This window comes from Grampus griseus (assembly GCF_964374135.1).
Source record: "Grampus griseus genome assembly, chromosome: 11".
Taxonomy (NCBI): domain Eukaryota; kingdom Metazoa; phylum Chordata; class Mammalia; order Artiodactyla; family Delphinidae; genus Grampus; species Grampus griseus.
In genome coordinates, this window is record NC_139005.1 from 20039453 (window position 1) to 20055443 (window position 15991).

The following is a 15991-nucleotide window of genomic DNA, read 5'->3' on the forward strand; positions in this document are numbered from 1 at the left end:
TGTAAGGTTAACGGAGCCAAGACAGAAAATAATTTTTTAGTCAGCTGTTTCAAACTTTCTGAAATGAAAATGAATTTATTTACTTTAATCTCCTTTCCCTCAATAACTACATGATATTACTACAAGTAAGTAGTGAACTGAAGAAAGAATGGCAGTCAATGAACAATAATTTATTACAGGGTAAGTAGCTCAAAATTAATGAATGTACAGATATTGTATATAAACACTATATACATGCAGCATCCTATTTACTGAAGACCAAGAATTATCCCAATAGGCACCTCACCACCCTACCCCCCAAAAAGTAATATGTTTTTCCAAGTGACAACATACTAACTACCTCTTCACGCTATTCCTGAACCTACTCACAGAGAGCAGACAGGCCAGACAACTGTCGTATCACAGTTCCTCCCTGGCCTGCTCTGCGGCACCTAGCCTTGTCTAGGGCCACCACAAACATGTATCACATCCTGTTTGCTCCCCCTTTTCATTCCTAATATTGACCACAGCAAATGGGATAGGTGAGGATAATCTCACCAAAATGTATCCTCTAGTTCCCTGCCCAGCCCACCCCTCCAATAAAATTTGGATAGCCCAGAACAGTAGCTCTCAAAATGTGTTCCAGGAACCCATTAGGGTTCCTAAGACTTTGGGAGAGGGCCCAAGAGGTCAAAAACTGGTTTCACGATAATGCTATGATGTGATTTACCCTTTCCACTCTTATTCGCTCACAAGTGTACAGTAGAATTTTCCAGATGTGTGATAATAGATTGAATACAGAAACAGATGTGAGGATCCAGCTGTCTACTAAACCATATAATTAGAGATTTGCAAAAGTGCAAAACAATGCCACTCTTCTCAAAATTTTTGTGTTTGTTTTGGAAAAGTTACTTTTCATTAAAAATTCTACTTCCGTTACCAAGTAATGGGCTTATTATTTCTTTTTTCAATGAATTAATATTTTTTTAATTCTCAATTTTAATTTCTATTGTGCTAAATATTGACACACTCCAAATTGGGATCTTCAATAACTTTTAAGAGTGTAAAGGGGTCCAGATCCTCATGACCAGTAAGTTTGCTAGTCTAAGAGAGACTGTGGACAAATACTGGATTAGAGCTTAGTTGTACATACATGTGTGAATTCTGAAAGACACACACCTTCTGGTCTACTTCTTTACAATGGTTATTTCTGAAAAAAATCTTTGACTTGGATTTCAAAAATCAAGTAACATTTAAACCCACTAGAGAGAACTGGGTTCCCAAAGAAGATCAATAGGCCAGAAGGAGCCCCCTCACCCAAAGCTACAAAAGCTAGCAAGCGGTGTAACTGGGAACAGGACAGTCTGTTCAGGAAAAGAATTTTCACTTTGTCATAAAACAAAATGAATTATCATTTCATCTACTATCTCTTAAAACCAAGAATGCCTGTGGATGGATACAGTCTAAAGTAAACAGTATTGTTATCAACCATATTTGTCATCTCTAGTCTATCACACGCCCGAGTCAGCATTTTGGACCTTAGTCACCTAAGAATGACATCACTCACAAGGTTGATTCTGAGATGATTATGAACAGACTTTTTTCCCTTTGTGATTTCTTTTTGAATGATTTTTTCCATTACAAATGTAACATGTATATTGTGTAAAAAATTAGAAAATACGTTTCTGTTCTTAACCCCTTATTTTGGTGGATATCAAGATTTAAGAAGGCTACTTGAGGACTTCAACTACAACATGCACATGCCTAAGAGTATTTCAGGCAGTTGGCTGGCAAATTGCTACAATTAACTCCTCTGGTAGGTCAGTTAAAAAAAAAAATGTGTGACAGCCGTTTAGGAGTACGGTAATAACTCCTGGGATGGGGGTCAAATATGTACGCATAAGGGTAATACAGAAGAGATGGTGGAAAGGACAACAACAGGCAAATTAAACTTCAAATACAATTCTAGCTATTGCTGTCTACACTCAACTAGCAAGGAAAAAGCCCTGCTTCTGCTCTGCGGGTTTGCTGCGTGTGTTTTAACTTGACAAAGCAAAACAGACCTTCTGGGATTAACTTTTTCTTTTTCACTAAGTACAGGCTTTATGTTGTAGGGTGTTGGCCACCTGTTCTTCCACCACCATCTCTACCTCCACCTCCTCCTTTGTGGCCACAGCAATGTCACAGCCCATACATGGGGGAGGGGAGCAGTCAGGAACTCGGCTGCAGATGCATTTTTTTCCAAACACAATAACCTCAAACAGTGGTCTCTAAGCACTTTCCTCTGCGCTTCCAAAACGCGACCTCCCCTTATACTCATATATCCCCCTACACACTGAAAAAAGGACCACAAGCCGTCCAGTCCGCGCTCGAGGGAGAAGTTTATACCCTCGTCCTAGAGATGCGAGATGCAGCACAGAAGGCAGTAACCGAGGCAGCCGGGTGCTGGGAAGGGAGGAAGAGGTGCGGGAGCGAAGGGAGAGAGAGGGAGAGGGAAGGACGGCGAGGGGGAGGGGAGGCTGGAGCGCAGCGGGAGTAACCTCCACCGCACCCGACCGCCCCGAGGGGCGGCCCGCCCGGCCCGCGAGTTTCACCCCGGCCGCCTCCAGCCGCGGCTCTCGGGGAGGAGGAAGGAAGGGGTTCCCCGTCCAGGAAGCAGCACCAGCGGCGGCCGCCTCCAGCCTCACCCTCCTCAGCCCCGCACCGCCCATTCCTCATTCCCCGCGTCGCCGCGTCCCCGTGTCTACCCCGGCAGATCCCCCCCACCCCGTCCGTCCGCCCGCCCGGGCCCCGCGCCCGCGCCCCCTCCCCGCCCCTCCGGGGACCCCCAATTCATTCACTCGTCGCCGGCCCCACCCGGCGCCGGAGAGGAGGGTCGGGACCCCGGTAGGGGCCAGGAGGAGTGGTCCGCTCCGTACCTCTCTCCCGCACCTGGGAGCCGCCGAGCCTCTGGCCCCCGCCGCCGCCTTCAGTGCCTGCGCCGCGCTCTCTCCCCGTCCGAAATGGCGGGGGCCGGGAGTACTGGCCGAGCCGCCGCCGCCACCGCTGCCGCCGCCGCCGCCGCCACCGCCGCCGCTGTGCCTCCGCCGCCGCGGCCGCCGCCTAGGGAAATCGAGCTCCGAGAGCACCGATGAGTTCGGGGCCGGGCGGCCGCAGAGGGCAGTGCTATCGATGCGCTCGGTGCTCGATTCCTCTCCAGACTAGAGTGCGGGGAGGGAGCGGCTGAGGGCGGTGTGGGAAGAGGGAAGAGCGAGCCTGCGAGCGCTGCCGGGGAGAGGGAGGGGGCCGGGCCCGGCCGTGGAGGGGGCGGACCAGGTCGGCGGAGGAGGGGCGGGGGCCGGGCCGGCGGAGGAAGCAGTCGGCCGGGGCGGTGGAGGGCTGGGGGCGCACGGCCGGCGAAGGTGGGGCGGTTCTGGGCGGTGCCTCGGCGCGCGCGGGTGGGCGGGAGGGGGCAGCGGCGGACCCACGCGGGACCCGCCCCCAGGCTTCATCTGCAGCGCCCAGCTCATAGTCGCAGGTTCGGACCCGGGACGTCGCACGCTACGCTCCGCGCACCCAGGAGACGCCACAGGCACCCCACGGCGCCCCTCTCGGGTCCACACGGTGGAGCTGCGAAGATCCCGCCACCCCTGGGGTCGGCCTACACTTGGGCACATTCATTTACTATCATTTACTGCAAGTAAATAAACATGCAGTCACCCAAAGTGGGAGGCGACTTGGGTGATTTACGGAGAGACCTGGCCGCCAGTTCCCCGACCCGGGGCTTTCTGAGCACGCCTTGGTGAATACCATTCTCCACACTCTGGGGCTGGGAACCTAGCCCCAGGCCCAGACAAACGCGACAAAGCCTTTCATCACTAATTAAGGGCGAGGGGGTCTGTTGTTTTTCGTTGTTGTTTTTATGGATATTTCGAAGCCATCAAGGGTCACTCAAAACGGCGACCTCAAATGTACCTATTGCTCCTGACAGCACAAGTAGGCGACAGACTATTTTTAAATAGAAGTGCCCTTAATAGTCGAGACCTGAGGAGAATCATTCAAACATTAATTAGAAGACAGATTAATCACTTAACGTTCAGGGAGTTAACACATTAAACAATGGAACCATTAAAACTGCTAGCATGCCCAGAGCCTGCGTTAATAAACTACCTAGCAAGGTGTGGGGGAGTTTTCTTCTAAAGATTGAGGCCTGGCAGACCAGCGCCTATACCTAATAGGACCTCCCATCTGAGTCTCTACTTGCAGTTCTGTCCTTCTACTCCGCCTCATAGAACAGGAAGAATAACACAGCTATGTTAAATCCCAACTAGTAAGTCTGTTAACCTAGGCCTGACACCAACTGTCCCCTTTTCTTCCTACCCCTTATGTGGGCTGTACTCTGCAAGGCTGAGTCCTGCCTCCCCCTTCTGGCCCTTGGTACCAGGTGGAAGAGGCAGAAGAGAGGAGGTGGAAAACAGGGAAGGGAAAAGAATATACCTGCTTTAGTTCAGGTAGATGCTAAACGTTTTGCACATGTCATCTTATTTAATCATCACAACAACCTCATGAAGTCCGATGCTTTTCTCTAGTTTACACAAGAGGAAACAAATTTAGAGAGATTAGAAATGGGGCCCAAGTTCACACAGCTGAAAGGAAGTATCCTTCATGTCAGATCGCGTTTGCTCCTCTGCTTCCCACTCAGAGGGGCTCCCATCCTGCTGAATATAAAAGAATGCATCTTCTCCAGGTTCTCCATGGGCTTAAATTGTTTGACACCCCTGCCTCCTTTCCTCTCTGAGCTCTTACCCAATAGTCCACCTTCCTCACTTCCAGACTTACATGCTGGTTCCTGGCTGTTCCTTGAAAATGCAGGCAGGCTTCTGCAGGGAATTTGCACGTGCTGCTTCTGTATATGGAACACACTGTATATCCACAAAGCTTCCTTTGACACTTACTTATAAATTGTCGTTCAAATGTCTTCTTCTAATGAGTTTCCCAAAAGATCATCTGATATTGCATCTCTCCCTCCTCCGAAATCCTCTCTCTCTTCCTGGTTTTTTTTTTTTTTTTTTGGGGGGTACGCGGGCCTCTCACTGTTGTGGCCTCTCCCATTGCAGAGCACAGGCTCCGAACACACAGGCTTAGCGGCCATGGCTCACGGGCCCAGCCGCTCCGCGGTATGTGGGATCTTCCCGGACCGGGGCACGAACACGTGTCCCCTGCAACGGCAGGTGGACTCTCAACCACTGCGCCACCAGGGAAGCCCCCTCTCTTCCTATTTTTCTCCAGAGCACTTATCACCTTCTAATATACCATATAACTTACTTATTTTGTTTTCTTGTCTCTTTCCCGTCAGAATATAAGCTCCATAAGGGCAGGGATTTTTGTCTGTTTTACTTACTGCTACAAACACAATAGGCACTCAGTAAATGTATGGAATGTTGAATGAGTGAAGTAATGTACCCTGCTTCGGAACTGTGTGAATCTAAATCCTTCCTTAGACGCAATGCCTTAAAGTCTCTGTAATCTCTCTGTTCACCTTCTTACAAAATCTGCCTTTAAACTCACCCACATCACTTTCTGATAAACCACACCCTAGGGAGTCTAGAAAAGTCTGCACATAATGGACACAGTTTTTGTTAAGTGAATGAATTTGCACTTATTTGTACGTTGCTTTGTAGTCACTCTTCAATGTAAATCACAGATTTATTTTGTCCAACTTCAAGTACATGATAAGCTCTTGTTTTCTCTGACAGCTGCTAATACAATGTTCTCCCTGTAGTTGGTGCTCCATAAATCTTAAAAGGACTGTAATATAGAAGAGGGAAAAGCTTTATATAGCACTTTTATGCTGAGTGTGAAAATTCTGGCATTAGCAGAGACCTAATCCGTCCACGTGTCTCAGTTATCATCTGGGTTCAGGATTGCCAAAACAGACCTGTATCCCACTCTCTGTTCTGTGCACTCTACACCCCTGCCTCACCTCACACGCTTTCTCTCTTCTTCCTTTTCTCACCTACAGTAATGGATACACATGCATGACAAGCCTTTCCACCATTTGGTCCTGAGCGCTCTCTCAGAGCAAGCATCCTTCTCCCCCACACTCTTTCCTTGACCCAGGGCTTAGAGCAGTGAGTCTCAAGAGAAAGCACTTCATGAATCACCAGGCATACTTACAAAAATGCAAATTCCTAGGCCCCTGATCCAGATATTCCATTCAGTTGGTCTAAGGTGAACCGGAAATCTTCATTTTTAACCAACCAGGTGATCCTAAGGTGGGGGTTGGCAGTCTGGACATTGAGAAACTCTGATCTAGTTACTCAGATTCCTCTCTCCTTGGCAGCTGCACTTTCTGCTAGCTTTGGGGATTTCTATTCCTCAAGCCCAGTGGCTGCATTGAATAGCCTTTCTGGCTCTCCCTTTCTTTGCCCTCCTCAAGGACAGGTGCACAGGCCGGCACGGTGATCGCAATGGGAAAAGAGAGAGGGAATAACAAAAAATATAAACTTGGGGCTTCCAGACTTGCTCTAAGATGTAACTGAAGTTTCTACCCTCTACTGTTATACTCTTCTGGGAAGGCAGCCACGTATACACATGCACACACACACATCCTTTTGATCTTGCTTAATGAAGATCATACTACCCTCTTCTTCACGGGATACCCTGTGATATAATCAAAGCCAAAACAACAGGAATACCCTTGTGTTAATTGGGCTTTTATGAGATATAAAATGCCAGGACATGTTCAGAACACTGCAAATGCTGAGGGTTTATTTAAAGGAAATTAGGAAACTTTAGAAAACTGTATCCTATCATCAGCCAGAACTCCTGTCCATTCCGGGAATCCACTGCAGTTCCTGTGATCCAACAACAGGCTCCAGTGCCTTGGTCAGCCCCTCATTAACAAGCATCCGTTGCCTATACTCTAGTAACTTTGCCATTCTCCCGAGAATCAGCGCCCCCCTGCTTCTTTCTCGTACAGTCTCCGCTTCTACTGCTGCCTCTGCTTCTAGTGACCACTCGCTGTGAGTTGCCTTTAAAACATCCCAAGAGAGAGGATCTGAATGCATGTCATTCATTATTCAATAGGGAGGGCCTTTATGGGACACAGTTTTCCCGATGGGCCCACCTGATTGGTGGCTGGCCTTCTTTATGTCTGCTTAGAGACTGTTGCCTTTGTTTGGGTGCCAATCCTGGATCCAGACAATGGTGGCCAAGCAGCAGGACACAGAGCAGGGAAAGTTAAACAGGAGGAACCACCTAGGGATGCTCTCACGGACCCTCCATCAGTTTTCTCAGGTGGGAAATTTGTACCGCTGAAGAGGTGCTATTGAATTCACTTACCCAGCACATAGTCTCCTCTGGACACTTATTTCATTAGACTTTTGTGTTCCTCTTGGACATATCTTTTTTCTCCACTAGGTTGTTAATTTCTCAAAGTCCCTGCCCCATTTAACTCTACATCCTCTAGCACATAGTAGGGCCTCTATTTCTTGTAGTGAATGAAATTATAACAAAACTTCAGCCCTGTCTCTACACAGTTACTTCATCTTCTCTAGCTAATTTCCCATATCATTTCTAAATGAATATCCAGTCATCATCTCAAATACCTGTCCAAACCAAAATTCCCCATCTTATTCCCCAAATGAATTCCCTCTCCCAATTTTTTCCATCTCACTTATCACTCTCATGATCCTTCAGAACATTTAGATTTGAAAACTTAATGTTTAACCCATTCTGCATGCAAGTTCCTTGTAGTGATACTTCCTAGTGTTTTCTCATATCTGCCTCTTCCACATTCCTTCCTTCACACCTGTGTTTCTAGAACGGCTTCCTTAGGACTCCCCTACCTCCTGTCTTTCTTCTTTTCAGTTCAGGTGCTGTTGCCAAGTGAATCGTCCTTACACATGTCTTTCATCATCATCAAACATTTACTCTGCACCTACTGCATAGAGGCTGCACTCATACAGATTACATATTTTAGAAGTGCAAGGAGTTACTAGCTAAGTTCCTAATGAATACCTAAAGACTGATAATTACCTTAGAAAATTAGAGAGGGAAATGATCACTGGCCCCAGCTAAGCCTTCACTAAGACTAAATCTTGCTGATACATCTTTAATAACTGCATCAAGTCCAAATCTTTGGCTCCCAGCTTTATATAGCACATGTGGTCCAGCACCATCCTGTCCTGCGATTTCGTCCCCCACCTTTTCCCAAAGCAGATGCCTTCCACTCCTCAGGCAAATCTCCACTCTGTGCCACAAAGCTAGGATATTATGTCTTTGCTCCTTTTTTTCACCAGGTACCTTTTTGCCCTTCTCTTTGCTAAAATTCTCTCTCTTTCAAGATCTAGAACGAGTCCTTCCTCCTTTTTGAAAGCTTTCTTAATGATGCCATCTCTTTTTCATCTCTCTCTCTGTCTCTATTATTTCATATGGGTTAATCATCACCCCACGGAAATTCTAAAATCCCAGAGGCTGGGGACGTGTGTATGCATATGGCTGATTCGCTTTGGTGTACAACAGAAACTAACACAGTATTGTGAAGTAATTATACTCCAATAAAGATCTATAAAAGAAAATAAATAAAAAAATAAAATAAAATCCCAGAGGCAAGAACCATAACTTAGGTGTGTGACCCCACCCACTCATATAAGCCTAGTTCGCTGCAATTACTCAGTAACTACATGAATACGTATAACGCTGTTATCAGCAAGGTAAACATGAAGAAAGCAATGTTTGAGGAAGATTACAATGGCAGCTAAAGACAAAAAAGATTAGAAGGAAAAAAGACCTCAGGTACGGTGTTTTGTGGATGGTATAACAGTACCCAGTACCCAGTGAGATGGTATAACAGTACCCAGTGAGAGTGGGAATGGTGCACTGGCTGGATTTGGTGAATCAAATTGGTGAATCTCTTCAAACTTTGTGTTTAAGAATGGGGCGGTGACATAAGAACTACCATTTGTTAAACTCCTCCTACAAGCCAGACAAGTTTTATATACTCGTTAAAACAAAGAGCACATCTGTCCCATATCTGTCCACTTCTGTTCCTCACTGCGACCCCTGTAGTCCAAGTCCCCCATCCAGGGGGACAAGTCATCTGCTAATGGGTCTCCCAGCTGCTACTCTTTCTCCTCTGGAATCATGTCCCATAGTTGAGCAGCCAGACTGATGCTTTTCAAAATGCAAATTGAATCATGTGACCAGCTCAAGTTCTCCAAAGATTTTTTATTGTACTCAGAATAAAATTCAAAATCCTTCAAATGTTTCATGAGGTAGTTTCTACCTATTTTGGGTCACACCACGCACGGCCCTTCTCCTCAGCAGGCTCCAACTACACTAGCCATCTCTTCCTTTCCCACAGGTATCAAGCTCATTTCCTCCCCAGGGCCTGGTTCCTGCCTTCTCCTGCCAGAGAGCCTCGGCCTGTCTTTCAGGTGTCAGCTTAACACCACCACTTCAGCGAGAGATTCTCCCACACCGGGTCCAGATCAGCACTCCCCACCCTGTTCCCTTACTTCTGCCCTCCAACTAATCCCTCTTTAGCACAGTGGCCTGTTTTATTCCTTTACTTAGCACTTACATCTGAAATTATCTTGGTCATTTGTTTGCTTGTCTGTTCCTCCCCTGAAATATAAATTTCATGAGCCCGAGACCACTGAATCCTCAACGCCCAGAGAGAGCTTAGTGCATAGTTGGCACTTAATAAAGATTTGCTGCTAAGTTGCTCTAAAGAAAATATAAGAACTAATCATCCACTCTAAGTGAGGTCTTTGCAAGTTAAAGTCTCTTGCTTTTATTTCTGTCTACCTAATGCAATAAGACTTTATTGAATGCTTGTTTTGTTTTTAAGAAAATTAGAAATCAGAGGTATATTTTAAAATTGCTTCCTTTTAATTCCCCAAGGAGGTGCTCATTGGATGACCTATTGATTATAAGCTTGATTTTCCTACTTCCCGTCTCTCCTCCTTAATCAGTTATTAGATAAGTTGTAAGTTTCTTCTGTTCCATTTGTGGTAATATGCATTCAACAGAGCTTTACTTGTACACATCAATTTAACATTCTGGAGTCTAGGGGTATTAACCCTTTGGGACCAGGTGTTTAATTCAGTATCCATATGTCCTCAGTTGAAAGAAGCAAGTCACTTTTTTTTTTTTGCTAAATTCTTCTAGTCTCTGTGGAAGATTATTTGCCTTGTCAAATATCCAGTGAAAATAACTATGTTTCTAAAAGTAGTGAGAAGAGTAGCATTGTTTTAACGTGTTTGCAAATCTCTTAAATGTCTGGCTTAACAGAAGAAGCTAGATTCTCATATCTGCTCATGCATTCTCTGTTTAGACATGACAGGTAGCATCTAGCAAACTCCACTATACACTCATAAGAGAAATGAAAGTGAGAAAAGAAAGCAACATCTAGGTATTGTTACGAATATAGGTTTGACCTTGCAGAACACCCAAAAAGGTCCTGGAACCTCCAGGGGTACCTGGGCCACACTTTGAGAACTACTGTTCAAAAGAACTCTTTCTTAAATTTTTGCTAGTAAAACAGGGTCAAATTTAATAAAGACCAATGCAATGGTTAGCTTTTATAAAGTTATTGTTTTACTTCTCAGAACAGGCTCTCTAATACAGTCCATATTAGATGGCATCTACTGATAATGGTACGTGGGAGAAATTATCGCTAAGATAATATACAAAGGTAAAACAGAGGCCTCAAATAATGTACTTCTTGCAATAATTGAAAACTTGCTTTTAGGCCAGTTTTGTGTTCTTCAGGATCTTGAAGCCCTTTACAGATGTTAATTAATTTAACTTCCCAGGTCACCAAGGAAATGTTTCCAAATATAATTTTTGTGCATTTTGCAGACAGTTTAACTGACAAACAGGGTAGCAGGGCTTGTCCTGGCTTGAAGGAAAGCTGTAAACAAAAACAAAGAATTTATCATCTACCTATTGTGACTATAAATGCACTATATGTTCCCCAGGTTGTTTTAATTTACCAGGTTTGTCAGGAGTATGGATAATGTCGTTATAATGGAAGTGTCTATGTCTCAACAATACTTGACTTTTTTTATTTCCTTCTTTCCTTCCTTTCTTATTTTTTTGAAAAAATACCAAAACTATGAAACTTCTCAGACACTAAATCTTAGCCCAGCTCCATAAAGTACCTTGGCCTTCTAGAAGTCATCAATTAAGTGACTTCAGACTCTTACTGTATCCCATCCACTGATGTTTGTCAGTCACAACAAAATCTTGTCACTGCTCCGTTGAACACCTCCAATAGCTTACCGTCTCATTCAAAAGCAGAACCCTCAAAATGACCCATGAGAGACCGCCTTCCCTTCCTAATGGTGTGTCTTCCTCCTCTTTTGTTGCTACACTGGCCTCCTCTTGTTCCCTGGACAGATCAGCAGATGCTCACCTCAGAGCTTTTGCACTTGCTGTTCCTGCTACCTGGGAGGCTCCTTCCCTCAAATCACCCCATGATTCACTCCCTCATTTCCTTCAGGTCTTTGCTGAAATACCACTTTCTCAGTGAGGTCCCTGACCACCCAATTTAAAAATGCAACTTCCACTTCAGAACTGTCTCTTTTCTTTATTTGCATTTCTTTTCTCCATAGAACTTATCACCATCTGTCATACAGTATGTCTCACTTACGTATTTGTTCATGATCTGTCTTCCCCCAACTAGAGACTAAGCTATACATGAGCTAGGATTTGTGTCTGTTCTATTCACTGTTGAATTCCCACCACTAGAACACAGAGTAGACACTCAAAAAATATCTGTTGAGTAAAAAAACAAATGAACTTTGACGTGTGTCAGAATGGTAAGAATGGGACCAACCACAAAAATACACTAAAATATAATAAATATGTATTTCCAGAAAACCATCCTGAAACAAGCTATTACATCAACAAATGAGGACTAATGGACACTCCACTCAATTGTTTCTCCTGGCTTCAGAACGTTGTACAGCTTGTATCATTTTTTAAAAGTTAATGGTAGGACTACCCAAATGAATTCTTTAATAGATAAAATTGTAAGTGGTGTGTAAATTCTCCTCATGATTTTGATGAGAGAAGGTACTCTACCTTTGAACATATGTTGAATATTTCTTGTTCTTCTCTTTGTGGTTTAGATTACTTATTAGCCTGATATAAGTTTCATGAAAACAAATCAAAATGAACTGATAACCAATCTAATTTTCTAAGTGAAAATTCGTTGTGATTAAATATACTTACGTATATAATCAAAGCGCAAGTTCCATACAAGTGTATGTAATTGTTGACAGAGTTTGAAAAAATTGAAGTTCAGAAAACAGAGGTAAAAATGAAAAAAATATAAGAGTCTATGTCTAGTTAAGACTGAGAAGGTGCACACGTCCGGATGGTGTGGGAGTGTGCTTTGTGTGTGCTTTAATCACACTGAGTAATGCTTACTGGTGACGGCGTCATCAAGGCCTGCAGCTGTCAACTAAGCAAGGTGTTGAGATGATTTAGTTGTGAGAATATCGCAAGTCATTTGTAACTAATATTAAGATATTTCATTCTTGAGTTGGCTTTAAAAAATTTAATTCACGTTCAGCGTTATCCCTAGCACATGCTTCTCAAGCTGACTTGAATTCTCATGTGCTTCCTTGTGTAGGAGTTGCAGCTAGTGCCCGTGGGAGTATATGATGAATGTGATGATCTTCAATCGTTTCTGTCTCAGAGACAAAACATAGAGAATCAACGGTCTGGTTCTTTTTCTAAGGAAAGGCAGAAATCCTGCAAAATAAAGAAAAAGGAGAAAGAAAAGAAAAGCTTTGATGCCATTATCAATATACTGTTGGGCCTTCTTTTTCAAATATTTCTTGAATAGAACACTTGAAAACCATTCATCATGAGCTTGCTTTCAGATGGTTAAGGGCAGGCTGCTGTGATTCATGTAAGTTCACAGGGTGAAATGTAAGTCTGTAAAATCCTAAACGGTGTCATGTTATGCACTGAGACATTAACATATGAAACTCAACGTCCAAAGGTTGAGATTGCTTTTGGTTTTCTTTCAAACCTAAGAATTCTCAGAGCATCTGAGAAAAAAACCATTACTTTGTAAAAGGATTTGGGACTGGTTAGGTTCAGAAACATCTCTACCCGAAATAGTAAACAGTGTGTGGAGTGGTTTTTATTTTTCCTTATGCGCTGTGGAAGAAACAAGCTGTTATGGAATTTTGCATCTTATCTTATTTCTATAAATTAAAGAAAGATGTGTAGTATTGCTGTGGTACTGACTTACCATAAAGAGCTGGAATAAATAAATAATCAGGATGCCTATAAATGCAAGACATTTACACAAATAGTAAATTGTAACACTGGAAAGTATATAGTTTTGCATTGATGATAATCCCCATTACCTTTCACCAGGGCTTTTGTGCTGGGTTCTTAACTTGCCCCAGCCCTGCCCCCGTACGCTATGATTTTTTTTCCCTCTTTAAATCCACTTCCTATGCTATTTTCAGATTAATCCACTTGAAGCACGATGCTGACATCCCTCCCTCGTTTAGAAATCATGATTGCCTACAGCACAGATACCTACAGAATAAAGTTCAAATCTGAATCTACTTTTCCAACCTGATTTCCCACTAGTATCCTCCTTCAGGTGCTTTATTAGAAGCTAAACTTCCTTACTTCCCTACTTTTCCTGCCACTAAGAATTTGTCTGCTGACTGGAATTCTTATTTTCATGTCTGAATTCTCTCTAATCCTCAAACAGGAGCGAAAACCGGTTCTAATGGGGGAGGAGTAGAGACCCAGGTGTAAGAACTCTTCCTTGGGTTTATGGGGCAGTGAATAAAGCAGGCCTTCCATATCCATGGGTTCTGCACCTGCAGCTTCAACTAAGCTCGGATTGAAAATATTTGAGAAAAAAATTTTGGAAAGTTCTCAGAAGCAAAACTTGAATTTGCCTCATATGCAGCAAGTATTTGCACAGCATTTACATTGTATTAGGTATTATAAGTAATCGAGGGGTGATTTAAAGTATATGGGAGGATATGTGTAGGTTATATGCAAATCCTATGCCCTTTTACACAAGGGACTTGAGCATCCTCGCATTTTGGTATCTGCAGGGGTCCTGGAACCAATCCCCATAGATGCGGAGGGACCACTGTACCTTCAAATGGTGCAACCCTTTAACTGCTCTTTTCCTAATGTCCTCTCCAATGTATTTTCTTCTTGCCCTTAAAAACTTTCATGACAACATAATAAGTTTAAAACCATTTAAAAGTCCCATTTTTAGAGAATACGTTTGGAGCAGCAGTCCCTCCCTCATTCCCAATGAGGCACCCTCTGACTTCAAAGCTCTGTTCAGATGACACTGACTCCATAAAAGCTTGTCTCTGATTCTCTTAGCAAGGAGTAATTTCCACTCTTCTCAACTCTCATTATACTGTATCCACTTCTTTTATTCAATATCTGTGGGGACTTCTAGGTGGCTGGTGCCCAAACTACAAGGTAAGAATGATCCTACTGCTAAGTATTTCATTTAACCCTTTGACCCTCCCGTGTTTTTGTGGTGTTAGGAGGGTCTTTTCAGTGTGCAAGGAATAGCCACACCCAGGTTATCCCCTAATTGATAGAAATACATTGTGAGGGACTTCCCTGGTGGCCCAGTGGTTAAGAATCTGCCTGCCGATGCAGGGGACACGGGTTAGATCCCTGGTCGGGGAAGATTCCACATGCCACGGAGCAACTAAGCCCATGAGCCACAACTACTGAGGCTGCATTCTAGAGCTTGTGAGCCACAATTACTGAGCCTGCAAGCCACAACTACTGAGCCCGTGCTCCGCAACGAGAAGCCACTGCAATGAGAAGCCTGTGCACTGCAACGAAGAGTAGCCCCTGCTCACCGCAACTAGAGAAAGCCCACGCAGAACAACGAAGACCCAAGGCAGCCAAAAATAAATTAATTTATTTTTTAAAAAAGAATACATTGTAAAACTCTGGAGGGAAGTAAGAAAAAGAACCACAGTCTCTACACTCAAATCAATGGAGAGGCTGAACCCAGGGCATAGCAATGCTCTGGACCCTCTAGGCTCAGAAGAAGCTCTAGCGATCAGCTCAGCTAGCTGTCCCCATTCTAACTCAAGTAGCACATCATTGCTTGCTCCTTATTCTAGCTTTCTGCTGTCACAATGACAGTGACCATTTATCTCTACTTCTTCAACTTCAGCCACATTAACTTCTGGAAGGTGAACTTAATCAAGCTGGCTGGTGAGGGACTCACCAATTTTGGACTCCTGTCTTGGGCAGAGCTTGTGCCCCAGACCGCTTCTGGAATTTGGTGTTGGTCTCAAATCCAATTTTCAAAGCATTGGGATGCATCATGTATATCTAAAGTAACAATTTTCAGCTCTTTTTCTTTGAAGTTGGCTATGACTATATCAGACAACAGAAGCTTCACACCAGACATACCTTTATTATAGCTGGTTGTAATGTTTCATATCTCCTAGTTGGATTGCAACCCTCTTGAAGACATAGTTGTGTTCCATTCATTTGTGCATCCTCCACAGAGATGGGTTTTAGTACCTGACACAGAGTAGACGCGCAATAAATATACGTTGCTATGTGCCAAGATTATACCCCGAATATAAATCCTACACCTCTCAACAAAATGCTGTAAAGTCCAATCTGGCATTGGTTATTCTCTAAGGTGGTTGTGCATCACCTCTGTTCTCAGCAGCCGTCACACTAAAATAGAGTTTCACTGCTTTTATATATAGTTCTAGCCAGAAGGGTGCAAAGCCAAATGTGGCGGGGGGAGGTGCAGGTTGTTTGTCAGTTTGCTTTTTTCTCTACTGTGATATGTTATAAACAGTTTTATAAGATTTCACTAGAGCCTAGGGCCTCTACATACATACGAAATGCTGAACTAATGACCAGTTGATTATTTAAATGTAGTAGAAAAGAACTTCAGTGGTGGAGCAAGAATGGGAAACAAAGTTTAGATCCCATAACCACATTTCTAGTCCAGCTCTGGTTTGGCAGCCCT